An 8,133-nucleotide genomic window follows, 5' to 3' on the forward strand; every position below is an offset into this window, starting at 1 on the left:
TCGTCCGTCTCTCTTACGCACCCACACAACACACAAACACGCGGGCGCTTGTCTCCTAGATGCACATTACATGTGTTCCAGATAACACCTCTCATCACTGCTAGCAACGCTTTGGACTGATCTAAATTGATCGACTTTTTCTATCATCAGGCGTATCGTGTGCAAGTTATCCTGGATTGTCCTGCCCTTCACGGCACACGTTTGCTCCGGGCTAATAAGACGAGCCAGGACTATCTGCAGACGATTTGCGAGAATCTTGGCCAAAATCTTTAACTCGGCGTTAAGCATCGTTAAGGGGCTGAAATTACCTAACCCATCCCCACCATCTTTGCTTTTACGAACAAGCTTTATCACACCCATGATAAAGTACTTGGGATGAGTTAAATAAAACCGTCAGCAAAGGGACAAAGATGTGCAACAACCTCAAATACACTTCGTAGGGCAGACCATCGATTCCCGGTGACTTAAGACCGAGCCGCTTTAAGGCTTCAATGACTTCATCCTCCGTTATGTTATGATTTAATTTGTTGTTAAGAGTTATCCCCCTTGGGATTGACATTCATAATAAAAGCGCCCTCTGTTTCATTTTCCCGCTCGATCCTTTCAAGAGCGTACGTGTATTTTACAGTTAATAAAACCTTTCTAAAAGGCAATTTTTTACTTACTGATACTATTCACTTCAATTTTATTAACTGTAAAAAAAAAAAAAAAAAAAAAAAATAATGGATCGAATCTTACGTCCCAACAGATTCGAGGTGGAACCTACATGCCCTAATTCCGAAAAATCCTATAGGCATTGGAAATTAACCCTCCAGAATTATATCCGCTCACATAATAACGGATTAATCGAAAACACTTCAGATAATTTCTTTGCCTTGATCAATTGTATTTCAGCCTCTGTTTTCGATTTAATAAGCGATAAAACCGACTACGATAGTGCATTAAGAACATTGGACGCCGCTTATTTAAAACCTGAAAATATTGTTTATAATAGATATCGATTGATGACGACGAAGCAACAAACAACACAAAATATAGATGCCTTCATACTACAATTGGAAATGCTTGCCAAAACATGTAACTTCGAAGCGGTTTCTGCTGAAGAAAACAAAAATCAATACATTCGGGAAGCTTTCATCGGCGGAATTTCTTCTTCGTCCATCCGACAACGACTGTTAGAAAAACCCATCCTGACTTTACAAGACACATATGCCACTGCCAGATCTCTTGAACAAGCAGAAAAGCATTCGATAAGCTACGCAAATAACTTTACTGTAGCAGCTACAAATAATCCTTCGGGCTACAATCCTATAGCTGTGACTAAAGAAAATATGCATCCAAAAGGGGTTTGTTTTTTCTGTGGAAAATCACGTCATCCTCGATATTTATGTCCTGCACGAAACGCCGAATGTAAAAAATGCAAAAAAAATGGTCATTGGGCTAAAGTGTGTAAATCTTCTATTTCTAACACTCATACTGCTGTTCTTTATGACGACTCTGACTACCCCTCACCTTCTCTATCCTGACTAGGAACTAACTCCAAAGATGTCACATTCACTCAATGCCAAATTAACGGGCACTTCGTGAACGCTATGGTGGACTCCGGCAGTGTAAAAACATTCATTAATGAAAATACTGCTAAAAAACTTAAACTCTTCACAATACCTAAAAACAAAACTATAGCTCTGGCTGCTTCCGATCAACATGCTAAAATAACTGGCGAAGCTGTCGTGGATTTAATACTGAAAGATAAAACCCATTCTGGAATAACAATTGAAATCATTGAAAACCTTTTCATTGATTTAATAATCGGAAAAGATATTTTAAAAAAATATAAAAAAGTAACACTTAAATTCGACGGTCCTAGAGACAAACTTATAATTGGAGCTATAAACACGAATAATTTTTTTCCTACCATAAACGTTCCACCCCCTCCTCTCTTTTCTAATCTTTCTCCTCATACTACTCCTATTGCGACAAAATCCCGACGTTACACTTTTGCCGCCAACAAATTCATAAAAGAAGAGACTGCTAGAATGTTGAAAGAAGGCATAATTGAACCTTCGATATCTCCGTGGCGAGCGCAAGTTCTTGTAACTTCGAATGAGAATCATAAGAAAAGAATGGTAGTCGACTACAGCGATACCATTAATAGATTCACGGAACTAGACGCTTACCCAATGCCTAATATCAATAAGATGGTAGACGACATCGCTCAATATAACATCTTCTCTACTCTCGACCTAAAATCTGCTTATCACCAAATACCTATAAATCATGCTGATCGTAAATTCACTGCGTTTGAAGTAAGTGGCAAACTTTTTCAATTTACTCGTCTTCCTTTTGGCGTCACCAATGGAGTAAGTGCTTTCAAGAGGAGCATAGACTATATTATAGAAAAAGAAAATCTAACCGATACCTTTGTGTATGTTGATAACGTAACTATATGTGGAAAAAATCAAGAAGAACACGATTACAATCTTCAAAAATTCTACAAAATTGCTAAACAATATAATGTTAAAGAGCATCTCTCCTCTCTCTCTCTGGCTCTTTCATACTCTCTCTATTTTCTCTCTGTGTGTCTCTATTAGATAGTAGATCGAGAGAGAGAGAGAGGGAGAGGGTGGGAGGAGGTCAGAGATATATTTTTGTAGTTAATCCACGTTGTAGGAAGTGACGTTTCATCTAACCGGATGTCATGTGATACTACGTGGCAAGGTTGGTGAAACGTTGAGTCTCTCAGAAAATGCCAAGCCGAGCAGAAGTCTAAAATGGTTCTCTCCTAAGTAAGGGGGGAGATGCGCGCCCCAGACGTGGGACGTGGTAGGTACCCACAGTGGAGACCATCGATGGCGACATCTGCAGATCATGCCTGGGAGAATAAAAGGTTGAAAACCCAACATCTGTCTTCATCTTGTGTATTCCGGCGAAAACAGCAAGAGAGCTCCACCCAGATGAAGACTCTCCCAGAGCAGCAAAACCAGGTATGAACTTCTATATATAAACACATACATCCACAACAAGTGTCCTAACCACCAGTCAAACGGTTTAAGGGATCTTGGGTCCCGTTCTCTCGTCTCTTAACACTTGTAATATCTCTCTCATCGTCGTAAACTTTTTCTCTTCATTAGTAAAATGAACACGTCATCACCAGGGTACCAGTATCCCTCAAGTAAAGTGTCCAAAGTCCAAATCCGTTTCTTCTCCCTCCTTATGTAACATATATGTTATTTGGTGCCGTTGACCATCTTGCCCCCGCATGGGGCATATATATCGAAACCTGGATTGCCACGGACATAACGAGAAAAAGAGATAACGAGGAAAAATAAAGACAAGAAGAGAAATTGAGGAAAAAGGAGGGAGAAAAAAACGGAGAAGAGACAGTGGAATAAAAAAGAAAGAATAGTGAAAATGAAGAGAAAAAGAGAATAAATGAAGAACAGTGAAAAACCGGTAGAGAGAGAGAAAGATAGAGAGAGAGGAAGGAAGAAGAAGAAAAATGATTCAGTTATGTGTTGAAAAAGATAGCAAAGGCATGAAGAATACCATACGCATTTAGAAGAAAATTAAACTCAAAAATTAAAAATACGCTGTAAGCTTTGAAAACGACTGAAAAACAAAAGAGAAAAGAAAATTAATTTACCATATTAAAAATAAAAATAAAATTGAAAAACACAGAGAAAGAATTGAAAACACGGAGAAAGAAAAAAAAACGTATATATATATATTTAAATAGACAAGACAACACAAACGAACATTTGTTGAAGCAAAAGACATCGAGCTTGTCCACAGTTTATAAACCTGTCAGTCATTTGACATTGTTGAATTTAGCAAAGCGTTACAAAAATAAGGGACAGTGAACTTTTAAATGCATTCGGAATAGCAAGATGTCATTTTAGATTTGAAAAAAAAAAAAAAAAAAGAAATTACACTATTGTCGAAAGTATTAGGTGATAAATAAAAATCAGGTTGGTGATGTGGCATCCCTCCGGATTAATTTTAAGTAAATTATAATTATATGAATAGAATAGAAGCGGAACTTTTTAATTTAATTCTGTGGTTAATTGTAAAAGAATAATGATTTTTTTTAGTTTCAGAAAACCCTTGAACTTTGCTTACGTGGACAATTTGATCTGTGATAATTTTGTTGAACTTTGCTGAAAGTTGTTAGTTATAAGTGAATTAATTAAGTATATATTAAGTATTATTGAATATTGTTAAGTATTGTTGAGTTGCCATGTGTATTTTTCTGTATTTCTTTTTCTGTACTTTTGTTATCTTGTATTTGTATAGCAGATGGGGGCATCGATGGTCTTGCCACGTGGTGTCAATGTAATTTAATTTTTTTAAAATAAGATGATGACAGGATAGAGGTATATCAATTATCAATAATAATTTTTGAGATAACGGGATTATGCAAGGAAAACATAAATGAGAATTTTAAAATGGGATGATGTCGGAAGACAAAAGAATAAGGAATAAGGATTTTTTTTATCGAAATACAGTAGTTGGACAGGCAGACGGTTTGCTGGATTATGAGTAATGAGGTCAGGAAGTCAGTCGGTATTTATTCTAGTTTCGAGGTGGTCATATATACATATTTTTTTTGTTTGTTGTTTTGTTCTTGTAGTTTCGACAGATTTTTTTTGTTCCGGATGCGTAAGTCGGTGGAGGGCGGTACAGAACGTCCTCGTAATAAATTTTTTAAAAAAATCCATATTTTGGTAGGTGCTCAGGGAAGCACGAGATAGTTATAGAGAAATGGGCGATCTCTGTAACTAATATGGACAGTCGGAGGACATGTCCATTGTGTGTTGACCACACAAATGTAAATGGGATAGAATAAATAAAGGTGTTGACCACACAAAGGTAAATGGGGTAGAATAAATAAAACCGACTTGATTACTCTTGGACCAATTAAGTATAGTCATAGAGGAGGTAAATTAATTAAGAACATTTGATGTGAAATGGTGAAGGTTTGGGATGGGATTTTTTTTTTGTTTTGTTTTTGTGCTACCTAGGAGTAAAGAAGATTGTCCGTAAATCCTGAGATGTAAGTAGGAGGCAGATGGACCTCGATTTTGTGTTTTATTGTTGTTCGGCTAGGAGCCGTGAAATTATCGACCACGAGTAGTGTCGACCGGGAGCAAAGGATGCTCTGGAAGTCCCGAGATGGGTACGAAGAAGCCATGGGGTCATGAAGGAGTTTGACCTTGAAGAGCGCAGGGTAGCGCTACATGGCAATTTTATTGTTGTATTTATTTAATTTTGAGTTTATCGATTTATCATAGGACAGTCTTCTTGCCAGCAGGTAGCGTATGTATTCCCTCCTTAGTTTAGTTAGTTAGTTATTAAAAATGTATGGCTTTGCCATACATTTTGATAAAAAAGGGGTGGAGGAAGAATTTTAGAAGTAAAATGTTACCCTATTGTGAATTAAAGGTACCAAATTTAAAAAAAAAAACCATGCTGGGTGAATTTAATTGGTATTATTAAATTAAATTATTTTGGAATAGATTTGGTTGGTTTAGTTATATTTTAGGGACGTTTAGCGCGTAGTTGCATTTTTTTCATGAGAATTACAAGGCGATTAGGCTGTAGAAAGCAGTTTTTTCTGTTGTTTTATTTTTTTTATAAGCCACGGTATTGTCACAAATTAGAAAATTTGGCAGGGGAAATACTATTTTAGAGTAATGAGAACCCTGTTAAAACAATACTAGTGGTTCCAGTGAGTTGGAAGATGCCACGTAGGCCCAAGCAACGGCAATAAGTCTTGTCCAACAAAAGTCTGGCGTGCGAGGTCGCGATAATTCCTCAGGGTACGGAGCGACTGGACAGTCGGTACCAAGCCTAATCACGGGGAGATAGAAGAAAGGGAAAGATGCAGATTACGTAAGGGACAAGATAGAGCCTTATTATTTTTTTTTATTTTTTTAGAGGAATGTGTGAGGGATATCTGGGTTGGAATCTTGGGACTTGCTGGGAATACGGAAAAATCACAAAGGGAAAGCTACTTAGTTAGAAATCGATGCGCAAGTAAGCTTTGGCGCATTAATTAGGGAGTGATGATTCCGTATCTTGTCGGGTTCCAGGAACTCAAACAGGCTCCGAGTGAATCAGTGTGAAGGCGTATCTTGGCTTAGACCAACCAAGAAAGTTAGTAGAAGAGCTTTGTGAAGTCCCGAAGTAGTAGATAGAATAGAACAAAGCTCCAGTAATAGGACAAGTCAGAGAAAGACGTCAGGGCATTACAGTAAACGGAAAAAAAACTGGGACTTACGCCTATGCTGAAAGTCGAGAACGCGAGTGGGATGGTTGGGTCGGTAGAGCATCAGACTTTTAATTTGAGGGTCAGGGGTTCGAGTCCCCATGCGATAAAGCTACCACCAACATGGAGCATCCGACGTTCTGGTCGTAATTGCGATATGCTGACCCCATTTCGAAAAAGTGATCGAAAATGGAGTCTCCATTTGTTTGGCCAAGTGGTCCAAATAAAGAGCAGAGTCAGTGAAAAATATCCAACAATGCGACCGCCTAGACAAGATGTATATCTGCAAAGCTGTATCTTTGTCTAACTTGGAAGCAAGTTAATGTCGAGGAGGGACTTTCGAGAAGCAGCAGAAGGGTTGATAGTGTTGTAGAAGAGTACTGGTGCCCGATCTTTCTTGGAAAAGGGGTGAGTCCGGAAAGTGAAAGAATAAAGATGTACTTCGGACATAATTATTTTTTTAGTTAGTTATTTATTAAAAATGTATGGCTTGCCATACATTTTGATAAAAAAGGGGTGGAGGAATGTTAAAGAGCATCTCTCCTCTCTCTCTCTGGCTCTTTCATACTCTCTCTATTTTCTCTCTGTGTGTCTCTATTAGATAGTAGATCGAGAGAGAGAGAGGGAGAGGGTGGGAGGAGGTCAGAGATATATTTTTGTAGTTAATCCACGTTGTAGGAAGTGACGTTTCATCTAACCGGATGTCATGTGATACTACGTGGCAAGGTTGGTGAAACGTTGAGTCTCTCAGAAAATGCCAAGCCGAGCAGAAGTCTAAAATGGTTCTCTCCTAAGTAAGGGGGGAGATGCGCGCCCCAGACGTGGGACGTGGTAGGTACCCACAGTGGAGACCATCGATGGCGACATCTGCAGATCATGCCTGGGAGAATAAAAGGTTGAAAACCCAACATCTGTCTTCATCTTGTGTATTCCGGCGAAAACAGCAAGAGAGCTCCACCCAGATGAAGACTCTCCCAGAGCAGCAAAACCAGGTATGAACTTCTATATATAAACACATACATCCACAACAAGTGTCCTAACCACCAGTCAAACGGTTTAAGGGATCTTGGGTCCCGTTCTCTCGTCTCTTAACACTTGTAATATCTCTCTCATCGTCGTAAACTTTTTCTCTTCATTAATAAAATGAACACGTCATCACCAGGGTACCAGTATCCCTCAAGTAAAGTGTCCAAACTCAAATCCGTTTCTTCTCCCTCCCTTATGTAACAATAACATCACTTTAAATGAAAATAAAAGCATAATTTCTTCTAGTTCTATTACTCTACTCGGCTACACCATAGAAAATAATCAAATAGCTCCCGATTATCAAAGACTAAAACCATTACTCGAAATGCCACCTCCGCTGAATCTTAAATCTCAAAAAAGAATAGTTGGAATGTTTTCCTATTACTGCAAATTCATTAAAAAAATTTCTGATAAAATTTTATTACTAAATCAAAACAAAGAATTTCCACTACCTCCATCTGTATTAAAATCTTTTCAAACATTGAAAAATGATCTAAAAGACGCCACTTTAATAACGGTAGATCCAAATAAAGAATTTGAAGTAGAAACGGACGCTAGTAACTATTGCATTGCTGCAACACTAAATCAAGAAGGTCGTCCTATTGCATTTTTTTCAAGAACTCTCAATACTAACGAAATTAAGCACCATGCAGTAGAAAAAGAGGCAGCCGCTATTGTAGAAGCTCTCCGTAAGTGGCGACATTTTCTACTCGGCAGGCACTTTAAAGTCATCACAGATCAGAAGAGCATCAGCTTCATATTCGACAATAAAAGAAAATCAAAAATTAAGAATGACAAAATATGTCGTTGGCGTATAGAATTATCCCAATACAATTTCA

General features: G+C 38.0%; 1 long non-coding RNA gene across 1 annotated transcript; it reads left to right on the top strand.

Moving 5' to 3' along the window:
• The first annotated feature begins 2,665 nt into the window (after nucleotides 1-2,665).
• Nucleotides 2,666-7,260, top strand: LOC145243907 (uncharacterized). Its single transcript, XR_013862972.1, has 2 exons — nucleotides 2,666-4,811; nucleotides 4,853-7,260. It is a non-coding gene; the product is annotated as an uncharacterized LOC145243907 (long non-coding RNA).
• Nucleotides 7,261-8,133: the final 873 nt, after the last annotated feature.

The sequence above is a fragment of the Euprymna scolopes genome, chromosome 22 (assembly GCF_053919585.1).
Source record: "Euprymna scolopes isolate OS-2025 chromosome 22, ASM5391958v1, whole genome shotgun sequence".
Classification (NCBI taxonomy): domain Eukaryota; kingdom Metazoa; phylum Mollusca; class Cephalopoda; order Sepiida; family Sepiolidae; genus Euprymna; species Euprymna scolopes.